This window comes from Amblyraja radiata, chromosome 4, assembly GCF_010909765.2.
Source record: "Amblyraja radiata isolate CabotCenter1 chromosome 4, sAmbRad1.1.pri, whole genome shotgun sequence".
Taxonomy (NCBI): Eukaryota; Metazoa; Chordata; class Chondrichthyes; order Rajiformes; family Rajidae; genus Amblyraja; species Amblyraja radiata.
The window spans coordinates 83,918,021-83,930,842 of NC_045959.1; the positions used below are offsets into that span (position 1 = coordinate 83,918,021).

A 12,822-nucleotide genomic window follows, 5' to 3' on the forward strand; every position below is an offset into this window, starting at 1 on the left:
GTGTCGTGGACTTCTGTGTTTATGCTTTTTTTTATTTATTTTTTTTTTTTATTATTTATTTTTATCTTACATGACTAAGGAAAATCCATTTTGTTGTCTCTTATGAGAAAATGACAATAAATTGAATACAATACAATACAATATCAATCTTCACATTGACAGACTGATGACCATCTCCACAGCTCTGAGATGGACAATTCCAAAGAATTACAATTAAAGGAAAGTCTCCTCCTCATCATCACTTTAAAGGGGCGATTCCTTACTCTGATACACCCAAACGAGAAACAAATTCTGAGCGAGGCACAAAATGCTGGAGTAACTCAGCTGAACAGGCAGAATCTCTGGAGAGAAGGAATGGGTGACGTTTCAGGTCGAGATCATTCCTCAGACTTCTGAAGAAGGGTCTCGACCAGAAGTGTCACCCATTCCTTCTATCTATCTTTGATTTAAACCAACATCTGCAGTCCTTTCCAAAACGAATTCTGAGTATTTATCCAATTAATTCCCCTCAAATTATGTTTCACTCTTCGAAATTCCAATCAGTGAAGCCCAACCTGCTTTTCTCCTCTTCATATGTCAAGCTATTCATCCCAAGAATCAACCTAGTACATCCCTCATTAAATATGGAGACCAAAACCGCATACAGATGGTGTCTCACCAGCTCCCTGCAATGGTGCATCCAGACTTGTATACTTTTATATTCAAGACCCCATGCAATAAAGGCAATATTTCTATTTGCCTTCCTAACGACTTACCACTCCCACCTCTTTTTCAACTTTCATCCCCCCCCCACCCCCCCTACAATCAGTCTGAAGATCCCAACCAAAAACGTCACCTTATAAATATTGTCCATTGAAGTTGCCTGACCTGTCGAGTTACTCTGCCACTTTGTGTTTTACTGTTGATTATACCCGGGATTTTCTGCCAGTTTGATCCAGGGTCCTGCTACAGATCGCATCAGTCACTTCACCATTATAGAGAACAGCCATTAATTATTTCAATCTTGACACAAGCAAAAACAATTCTATGATGCTCTAAGGATATTTTTTTGACATTTTACTGCATAGAAATGTTTATCATTTATGTGGCAATAAGATCTGTACAATGAAGGATTGTTGATTAAAAAAAAATAATAATAAGTTGTGATCCACATTTTAAGAGTGGGGGTAGATGCATTTTTCGAAAGTTTAAGTATTCAAACTTATACTGAAATTTTGGAAAAATGAATCTACCCCCACTCTTAAAATGTGGATCACAAGCATGTCTGAGACGCTACATCTTGAAGATATGAGACTCGTCTTAGCAGGAAAATCAGAGCAATTTTCAAAGATATGGTCTTCTTTCATTGATTCACTACAAGGATAGTATGGTGCAACACAACTTCGGAATTAAACCGATTTACGGACAGGGTGATGAGTGTGGTGAGAAATGAAACAGGTATATCAATACGTTTTGGGGTTTTTTTTAAATTATTTTTCGTTTTTGTCTTCTTATTTATTTATTTTTAAGTTTTTACTTACTCACTCTTTGACTACACTCTTTGGTAGTTTAGGGGTTTACACATTCACTATTTCTTTCACTTGCTCTCTTTTTCTATTTCATTTTTGTCAAAATTAAAATGGAAGATGTACAATAAATGTATTTTGTCATAAGCCGCGGTAAAAAAAATTTATATATATATATATTATAATAATAAATGATAGTTTCAAAGAAACTTTGGCCTCCAACAGACATGTGCTCCCGGGTAGGAATAACATCACTTCAAATGAAAGAAAACAGAACCCGAGGGAAATGCAGGAGGATTAGAGCCGTTTGAATGGAAATGAGCTCTCGGCAAAGCACGCCGAGGATCCTTTGGGAAATATGGAAAGACCATTACAGTCTCACTTGACTGATTGAACCATGACATCATTCTACTTAAATGCTTCCCATTTTTTACAAAAAAGGCAGATGACATGCACATTATTTTTCCAGACCCAGTATGACACATATATTTCAAAGCTCTTTTTGCGGGCCTTTTCCCCAGTGAACAGCCTATAAAAAATATCTGGATTTGTGTTGTCTGCACTGTGGATGAATTATTGATGTCCACACAGTTACTACTTTTCAACTAGGAGGCCATAAAAAGTGCTCCAATTAGTAAACTTGCACGAATCCAGACGTATGCTAATGATACCATTAAGTTATTGGTTCATTTGCAGCTTTTCATATGTTAAGCTACAATGCGGTGCCTGGACAAGCTTGGTTGTTGCATCCTTAACAAAACAGCCAAGAGTTACAGCAGATGAAAGTGCTCCAAGTAGCCCTTGACACAGAAATCTGCTCAGCTATTCTAATATCTTCCAAATATTTGGAGCAAAATCTTTCATCCTGTGACAGTTGGGAACCATCAGCTGAAGATTCTCTGTAGTTGAAATATACATCAAGCATTACAGAATGTGACCATACCAAGGCATAGCTAAATCACAAAAAAGGTTTCCTTTTGCATGTTTCTTCTAACAAAGTATGCAACTAGAATCTAATTGATAAAACAGATTATATACGACTGATAAAAGACAAGAATATAGGAAGACAACGTACGTTTCTGCTTTGTTAAATGTATTTCCTACACTATCTTCAGCTGATGGTTTCCAGTCATCATAAGATGAAAGATTTTACACTAAATATTTGGAAGATATTAGAATAGCTGTCAAAATCCCACCAAGCACCTAATAAACAGTGCACACTTGAAAATGGTTTCAGCAAATCTTGGATCCAAACCTACTGTTTCAAAGGGAAGTAAATAAGCTTTCTGTACCGAATTTTTGAAGCATAATTTTATGGCCACAAATTTGAAAAGAACAAAGAGTCACAAATATGCCCAGGTTTGGCTACAGTTATTTCCAACATTACTTCAACTGAACTAAACTTAAAGGGGAAATCTTTAAAATTCAGCCAACAGACAATGTTTAACAGAGATTGACAAAGATTTATTGAACGGAGAAGAGACCTTGAGGAGGAAGAGTACCAACTAGTATTGACAGGATTAAAATGGTACATACAATGGCAAAAACATACATAATTTCAAGCAAAGTCACACTGTAGAAAGTTAACATGAAAAGCAAAGGACGTGTTGTGCACCATTCATATATCTGTGTGAGGAAAGGAAAGCGTTGGGATGAAACACACACTGTCAAAGGGAGAAGGTGCAAACTCCACATAATAAGCACCAGAGGTTAGGATTGACCCTGCTGGGGTTGTGAGGCAGAGGCTCTGACAGTTGCGCCATTGAGCTACCCATAAAATATGTTCATGGTGCACATTTCTTGTAAGCAACCATGGATAACTGTACAAGATGTTGGTGAGACAGCACTTGGAGAATGCTGTGTAGTTCTGGTTCTCTAGCGATACAAAGGATGTCATTAACTGGAAAGAATGCAGAAACTATTCACAAGGGTGTTCCTGATACTAGGCATCTTGAGTCATGAAGAAAGTGGGTAATTTACGGCTGTTTTCCCTGGAGCATCGGAGGCCGAGGAATGATCTTATACAGGTATATAAAATCATTAAATCATGAGGGATATTAATAACTTGGTCACAGTCGTTTTCCCAAGGTAGGGAAGTCTAAAACTAAAGAGTATAGTTTTACAGTGAGAGGGGAAAGATTTAAAAGGATCCAAGGGACAGATTTTCCCCTCAAAAGTGGGTATATGGAATGGTGGGTATATGGAATGAGCTGCCAGAAGAACTGGTAGAAGCAAGTACAAATGCAACTTATAAAAGACATTTAGACAAAACAAGTACCTGGAATGGAAAGGTTGAGAGGGATTGGGGGGAAGAGGGGAAAAAAGGGTTAGCGGTGGATGTCAATGTCCAGGATGTCCAGTTATCAAAGAGTTAAATTGGTTCTGGGCTTAATTATTAGCAAACGAGTTTCACTCAATTGCAAACTCGAATCCTGCTTTGTTACTTCAGAAAGGTCAAGGTGTTGGTTAAGATCAACAAAACAAGCAGAAATATAAAGAATTCCTTTCTCTGTTGATGCAAGAGCTCTGTTATAAAGCAAGACCCTTGGGCATGCAATGGATGCTCTTAAACAGATAGATTGACATATACTTTAAAATTTCTTTAATTCTAATTTATTACAAAACTATTGTACTCCTGTTGAAAATAAATGGCTAGCTCAATATGACTTTTTACTTCAAGAACTGCTGTCAGAATGAAACAAATGTGGACATATAAAGTTAAGCATTGACAAAGTGCAATATCACCATTGATCAGAGAGTCAAGCATGGAGGTTGCTGTACCAAACCTAGATTGCACTGATTTCCAGCCCCTGCGAACAGTACAGCACCAGAACAAGCCCTTCAACCCACAATGTCTGTGCAGAACATGATGCAACGTTAAAGTATGCCTGCATGTGATCCACATCCCCACCATTTGCTGTATATCCATGTGCCCATCTAAAGGTGTCTCAGATGCTACGACCGAATCTGCCCTCCTCCCCCTCCCCCCCACCCAACACATTCCAGGCACCCGGCACTCTCTATATTAAAAAAACTTTCCCCGCACATCTCCTTTAAACTTTTCCCCTCTCATCTTAAAGCTATGCCCTCAAGTCTTTGACATTTCCATCCTGGGAAAAAAAAAGTTGATAAACAAGTACCTAGTATAAGAGTACAAGTACAAGTACGAGAAAAACTGCAATCACACATAAAATATTCACTGTTAACACATTCATGGCTTTAAAAGGTAAAGAAAACAAAACTATAAAATAATAATAGAATGATACAATCTTATTTGCAATTTCCTATCTCACATCATATCTCCAAGCTATTTGGTCACCTGCAGAAAGCTGTTAAGGTTCCTCCCTGCGATACACTATCTTTGCAGATTGCTCCCCACTTACCAAATGTTTTTTCAGTGAGCAATTACTTTAATCAAAGCTAAATGATCTGGCCTTCTTCACAGTGGATGGAAGGATGGCCAAGCCAGCAACCCAGGCTGATCAAAGGGCCACAGGCAGATGTTTCCAATCAGCTACGCATGCTGGACCCACCAGGGGAGTCGGCGTGAATAAAGGAAACACGAGAAGCCAACTCCGATTTCAACAAGAGCAACAAACATGGTCACATACCAGATGCTTCAGCTTGCTTTAACAACACAGGAAAGACGCATCACCCATGTAAAGTAACATTTGGGGGTTGTAGCTGCAGCTTTGCCCAGCATAGTTCTCCTTAAATTCCCTTAATTGTAATCTAAAATGAATACGAATCTTTATGCAACATCACCAGGAATGTGTGAAGATTTTGATTTCTTCAAATGTAGGAATTCCCTCTCTTCTCCACGTACAGCAGTTGGCCAAGACGCACATTGCCTCAATATATTTTAGTGAGCTTCACTCACTGAATTGTTTGAAGTAGTGAGGCTGAAATACAACTTAATAAAAAGTGCAAAAGAAATTCAAAGAAAAGAGCAACAGAACTCAAACTCAGAGAGATTATGTTAAATCCATGTTGAATCTTAATGTTAACACATTTAATGAACTTCATAGACTCCTGGTAACTGGAAGCTTAAATAGCGATACAAGAGCTCTGGAGAAGGTGCAAAAAAATTCACAAGGTTGATACCAAGTCCATGAGAATTTAGCTATCAGAGATGGCTGGTCACGGCATTGCAGGAGTAGTTAGGCTGCATTTGGAGTATTGCGTGCAATTCTGGTTGCCCCATTACAGGAAGGATGTGGAGGCTTTGGAAAGGGTGCAGAGAAGATTTACCAGAACAATGCTTGGCTTAGGGGATATTAACTGCAGGGAAAGTTGGACAGACTTGGGATTATTTTGTCTGGAATGCCAGAGATTGTGGGGAGACCTGATGGAAGTATATAAAGCTATGAGGTATAGATAGGGTAGACAGTCAAAACCTTTTTCCCAGGATGGAAAAAATCAAATTCAAGAAGGCACAGCTTTAAGTTGAGAGGGGTAAAGTTTAAAGGAGATGTGCAAGCAAGTTTTTTTTTTTTTTTAATATACAGAGGGTGGTGAGTGCCTGAAATGGACTTCTGGGGGTGGTTGTCCATACAATAGTGGTATTTAAGAGACTTTTGGATAGGCGTATAAAGATGCAGGGAGCTGAGGGATGTGGATAATGTGCAGGCAGCAAAGAGATTGCCTTGGCATCATGGGAGACATAGACATTAGCATAGAAACATAGAAATTAGGTGCAGGAGTAGGCCATTCGGCCCTTCGAGCCTGCACCGCCATTCAATATGATCATGGCTAATCATCCATCTCAGTATCCTGTACCTGCCTTCTCTCCATACTGCCTGATCCCTTTAGCCACAAGGGCCACATCTAACTCCCTCTTAAATATAGCCAATGAACTGGCCTCAACTACCTTCTGTCGAAGAGAATTCCAGAGATTCACCACTCAGTGTGAAAAATGTTTTTTCTCATCTCGGTCCTAAAAGATTTCCCCCTTATCCTTAAACTATGACCTCTTGTTCTGGACTTCCCCAACATCGGGAACAATCTTCCTGCATCTAGCCTGTACAACCCCTTAAGAATTTTGTAAGTTTCTATAAGATACCCCCTCAATCTTCTAAATTCTAGCGAGTACAAGCAGAGTCTATCCAGTCTTTCTTCATTGTGGGCTGAAGGGCCTATTTTTATACAGTTCTATGTTCTATGAAAAATAAAGGTAAAACAAACTGAAATATCAAATCTTTTAAATTAAATAACATTCATTTTGTAACCCTATATATCTTGAGGTATCGGGAATTAAAAACCACATTCAAAAAGGTGAAGCACAAATGCTAACTCAGACATTATTATGACATGGGGTTCCTGTGAAAACATTACCAACTGCTCATGCAACAGACCATAATATTACTAGGTTATTTTACTCTGCACGCCTGAGGTTTTCATTAGCTCAGCAATTTTTCACGATTTCTCTGCAGAAGGTTGCAAAATGGCACAGGAGGCAGAGGGGATTACTGATCGCAACGTCTAGGGTTCTACATTTAACTGCAGCTGTGCATATTCCACAAGCTGATCTCAAATTTCATGGTGCAATAGAAAAAAGTGAACACAGAGCTTTACCTCCATCACAATTAGAAACTTTGTTTCCATGTGGGAGAGGACAAAATTAGTGGCAATAAATACCAGATAGTCACCAACAAATCCAATAAACAATCAGGAGGAACATCATTACTCATTTTAGTCAGAATGTGAATTCATTCTCCATTGAGAACTTGAATCAAGTAATGGGAAAACATTTATGGAAAACTAGAATCACAAGGGGAAGGAGTAAAATTTGCTGATATAGTAAGCCCACGTTATAACGCAACAGTGGGGAGGGAGGGGGGCGCAAAATGGTGTCCATGATGCCGATTGTCTGCTATAACCAAGCAAGGGATTACCGAGTAATAGAGTATCATTGTGTAAGTAGAACAAACAAAAACTGCAGATGCTGGTAAATACACAAAAGGACACAAAGTGTTGGAATAACTCAGCAGGTCAGGCAGCATCTCCCGAGAACGTAAATAGATGACGTTTTGGTTTAAGACCTTTCTTTAGATTCTCGGTCTGGAAGTGGGCCTAAAATCCAAGCTGCGTGGGCTGGCGATGACGGCAATAGGTCTGGACTGGAAGCAGCTGGGGTGGTGATGCAACCTGTCCTGGCGGTGAAGGTCGGTAGATCTGTCCGCCATAACGATAATGCGTTATAAAAAGGTCCGTAACAATGAGGGTTTACTGTACTGATGAGATGGAATAAGGTGAGAGGAGTCTCTCAAGGAGCATAAATACTCGCAAAGAACTATTAGGTCAAATGGCCAATAAAAATTGTCAGACCTTTCTCATGTTAATAAGTGAAGTGAATCTTCATTTTCATGGCAAAGTAGAAAATAGAGGTTAGCAGATGAGCTGTCATTTTTCTGGACATCACCAATACAATTAAAATCAGAGTATGAAAGGTCCCATGACTTCACCAATAAATCTTCTCCAAGGATGCTGCCTGACCTGTTGAGTTGCTCCAGCACTTTGTGCCTTTTAAAAAAAATAATTAAAATTAGGTGGGGCATCAATGTGGGCTCGTTTTGCTAATACCCGCTATAATCTTCAGTCAGGACTGATCTTTATCAAGGTAGACACAAAATGCGAAGTAACTCAGCGGGACAGGCAGCATCTCTGCAGAGAAGGAATGTTTCGGGTTGAGACCCTTCTTCAGACTGATTTAAACCAGAATCTGCAGTTCTTTCCTACTGATCTTATCAAGAACTGTTTTCAAATGATCTTAGAACTGACACAAAGGAAGAATTTCTGCAAAGTACATATACGATATGATACGATAGAAATTTATTTATCACAGGAGGGAAATTGATCTGTCAATATTCATAAAATACATGAAATTAAAGTGACGAGTGGAAAGGATTGGGGATGTGCAAAGATTGGGGAGGGGGGGGCAGGGGAGGGGAGTCAGTCTGCCCCATGATGGAAGGGGGAGGAGTTGTACAGTTTGATAGTCACAGGGAAGGATCTCCAGTGGCGTTCTGTACTGCATCTTGGTGCAACCAGTCTGCTGCTGAAGGTACTTTGCAGAAATTCTTCCTTTGTGTCAGTTCTAATATCATTTGAAAACAGTTCTTGATAAGATAAGTAGGAAAGAACTGCAGATGCTGGTTTAAATCAGTCTGAAGAAGGGTCTCGACCCGAAACATTACCCATTCCTTCTCTCCAGAGATGTTGCCTGTTCCGCTGAGTTACTCTAGCATTTTGTATCTACCTTGATAAGATCAGTGTGTCATGGATCTTGTGAGCTGTATTGTTCAAGATGCCCTGCAGTTTGAGGAGCATCCTCCCCTGCAAGACCACCTCCCATGAATCCAACTCCACCCCCAGGATGGAGCCAGCCTTGCTGAGGAGTTTGTTAATCCTATTGGCGTCCGTAGCCTTCGTCCTGCTGCCCCAGCACACGACAACAAAGAAGATGGCACTGGCTACCACCGAATCGTAGAATATCTGCAGCATTTACTGCAGACGATGAAGGAGTGGAGCCTTCACAAAAAGTACAGCCGGCTCTGTCCCTTCTTGTACAGATCCAGTTCTAATGGAGAAATGTACAAAAATAGAGCATTGTAACCCTTCACCAGGTTATTCTGAAAGATGTCATGGCTTGAGAAAGTTCAGTTTGAATCTTTTAATCACTTCAACAGATAAAGATCAATATTTAGTTTAGATGTTTATAGTGACTTGAATATTAAAGGTTTCGCAAAGTTACAGGTGAGTGGCAAATAATTTGTCAATGACCAAATGCCATCAAAAGATTTATACAATTGCCTGATAAGTAAATATGCTTAAATCAACAAACGATATTTGCTTTAATTCACAATGTTGGCAGTAATCTTACATTCATAAAAAAATGAACTGATAAACACACAAGGTTTAGTTTAATTTAGATTAAAGATACAGCCCCTTGGCCCACAGGCGATCCCCGCACGTTGACACTATCCTACAGACACTGGGGACAATTTACACTTACACCAAGCCAATTAACCTACAAAGCGGTAGGTCTTTGGAGTGTGGGAGGGAAACAAAGATCTCGGAGAAAACCCACACGGTCACGGGAAGAACGTACAATCTCCGTGCAGACAGCACCAGTAGTCGGGATCGAACCTGGGTCTCCGGCGGTGCAAGCGCTGTAAGGCAGCAACTCTACCGCTGTGTCACCATGCTGCTCCGAAGGTCTCAGGTCTTTTGTTAGGGTAATCAGAGGGTGTACATTGATAAATTCAGATTATTAATTATGAAAATATTTGCAATCTGTCAACATAAAGCAAATACAACATCTATCTATCTATACTATTACTAAAAGTCTCATCTTGACCACTTCCGGCCTATGTTGTAAACAAACTATAGCAAAAACGCTACCCTATATCGCTATGATTTTTTTGCCATTTTACTCAACGTCCTCCTCTCCTCCAAGAGCCCCAAAGTTTTTTCCGATCGGTGAAATAATAGAAAAGTTATGAATGTTTAAAAGATTGTGAGATCAGCAGATTGGTCTTCTCGCCTGTCAGTCACCATGATGAAAGTAACGCCCCTTCCGGGGATAAGGAGAATAATGCCCCGGAGGCCGACGTGAGTCAGTCACCCCGGAAGACCGTGAGTGAGAGTTGAGTCCAGAACTGTGAGTCTACGCCGTGAGTTAACTGAACTGTGAGTCTGCAACGTGAGTGAGCTGAACTGTTGGTCTGCACCGTGAGTGAACTGAACTGTTGGTCTGCACCGTGAGTGAATTGAACTGTTAGTCTGTACCATGCTGATTGAACTGAATTGTGAGTCTGCGCTGTGCTAAGTCCAAAGGTCGTGCTCACTCCGGAAGTCCCGCTCAGTGGAGAGGTCACGCTCATTCCGGAAGTTCCGCTCACTCCGGAATTCCCGCTCAGTCCAGAGGCCGTGCTCAGCTGCGTGAGTAGATTCAAGAGTTTTACTGTCATATATATGTTGTGTGTGAGTGTGTGTGAGTGTGTGTGTGTGTGTGTGTGTGTAAGAGTGCGTGTAAGAGTGCGTGTAAGAGTGCGTATAAGAGTGCAATGGATGAAGGGGAGCCAGTGGATGTAGTGTATCTAGAGTTTCAGAAAGCCTTTGATAAGGTCTCACATGGGAGACTGGTGACTAAAATTAGAGCACATGGTATTGGGGGTAGGGCGTTGACATGGATAGAAAATTGGTTGGTAGACAGGAAGCAAAGAGTAGGTGTGAACAGGTCCTTTTCAGAATGGCAGGCAGTGGCGAGTGAAGTGCCGCAAGGCTCGGTGTTGGGGCCGAAACTGTTTACCATATATATTAATGATTTGGAAGAGGGAATTAGGAGCAACACTAGCAAGTTTGCGGATGACAAAAAGCTGGTTGGCAGTGTGAACTGTGAAGAGGATGTTAGAGGTTGCAGGGTGACCTGGACAGGTTGAGTGAGTGGCCAGATGGGTGGCAGATGCAGTAAATATAAATAAATGTGAGGTTATCCACTTTGGCAGCAAAAACAAGGGGGCAGATTATTATCTCAATGGGGTTAGGTTAGGTAAGGGGGAGGCACAGCGAGACCTGTGTGTCCTTGTACACCAGTCACTCAAAGTTGGCGTGCAGATACAGCAGGCAGAAGAAAGCTAATGGAATGTTGGCCTTCATAACAAGAGGATTTCAGTATAGGTTCTTCTGCAGTTGTATAGAGCTCTGGTAAGACTGGCGTATTGTGTACAGTTTTGGTCTCCTAATTTATTTATTTATTTATTTTTAAATTATTTATTTCGAACAGAATAAAAGAATAAAAAGCAAGTGTGAAACAGCATACAAAAAACAAAACAAGAATATTTATAAAGTGTCATAAACAATATCTATAAATAAATGAAATTGTATGTCCGAAAAGGAGCAGGAAGAAGCCAAAGCTTATTAATTCCCACCCTTATTCACCTGCTTGTAATTATCTTATACAAATTTAGCAGCTATATGTACACCATATGTACACCAGCCACTATATGTACACAAAATTATTTACATTTATACACTAATCAAATATTTACAAAGCCATACAAAAAAGAAAAAAAGAAAAAGAAAAGAAAAAGAAAAGAAAAAGAAAAAACCCTCATATACTATAGTATCTTAGTCATATATACAACCCATCACCCTATAATCACCCTTCCGAATACAATCAGTATAACAAATATCCCACTCACAATCACCTATCCTCATCCCAATATCCTTTTAAACAAGTGTTTTTGTACATCTTTTTAAACTGAATTATGCTTGTGCTAAGTTTTCTCCTGTTCCAGACCATTCCACAAATTCACACCACAGATTGCTATGCACATACTTTTAAGAGTTGTTCTGACATTGAGTTTTTTTAAATTATGTTCCCCTCTCAAATTATACCCACCCTGTCTTTCCATAAACAGTTTTTGTATATTTCTTGGAAGTAAATTATTTCTTGCTTTGTACATGATTTGCGCAGTCTTAAATTTAACCAGATCGGTGAACTTCATTGTATGTGACTTTAAGAATAATAAATTGGTATGTTCAAGATATCCAACGTTATTGATAATTCTTATTGCTCTTTTTTGTAATGTGCATAATGGCTGGAGGTTGGTTTTGTAGGTGTTACCCCATATCTCCACACAGTAACTCAGATATGGCAATATGAGTGTATTATACAGAGTATGTAATGATTTGTGGTCCAGAATGTATCTTGATTTTCCCAATATTGCTATAGACTTTGCCAGTTTTGCTTTGATGTGGTTTATATGTGGTTTCCAGCAGATTTGAGGAAGGACATCCTTGTGATTGAGGCAGTGCAGCATAGGTTCACGAGATTGATCCCTGGGATGGCGGGACTGTCATATGAGGAAAGATTGAAAAGACTAGGCTTATATTCACTGGAGTTTAGAAGGATGAGGGGGTTCTTATAGAAACATATAAAATTATAAAAGGACTGGACAGTGAGTGAGTGAGTGAGTGAGTGAACTGCCAGCCCACCAGCCTTGAATGAGTCAACTGCCAGCCCACCAGCCTTGAATGAGTCAACTGCCAGCTCACCAGCCATGAGCGAGTCAACTGGCAGCTCACCAGCCGTGAGTGACTGAACTGTGAGTCCAAGAATCCATTCGGCCCACAATGTCCATACTAGCCCACTGGAAACCAGTCCCTTTGTCCCACAACACCCATGCTGGTGCTCCAGAAAGGCCCCCCTCCCCCCCACTCGATCCCTTCTCCTGCCAGTCAGCGCCACGCAGATTAGTCTCTTCGCCTGTCACTTCCCGGGACGGTCCGCCCCTTCCTGCGCCATCGCGTC

The 12,822-nt window shown here is 40.3% G+C and overlaps 1 protein-coding gene across 4 annotated transcripts in view; it reads right to left on the bottom strand.

Annotated features, from left to right (window-relative positions):
- The window catches only part of arhgap28 (Rho GTPase activating protein 28), a 189,788-nt gene that overhangs the window by 162,027 nt on the left and 14,939 nt on the right, over positions 1-12,822 (bottom strand). The window lies entirely within an intron of this gene.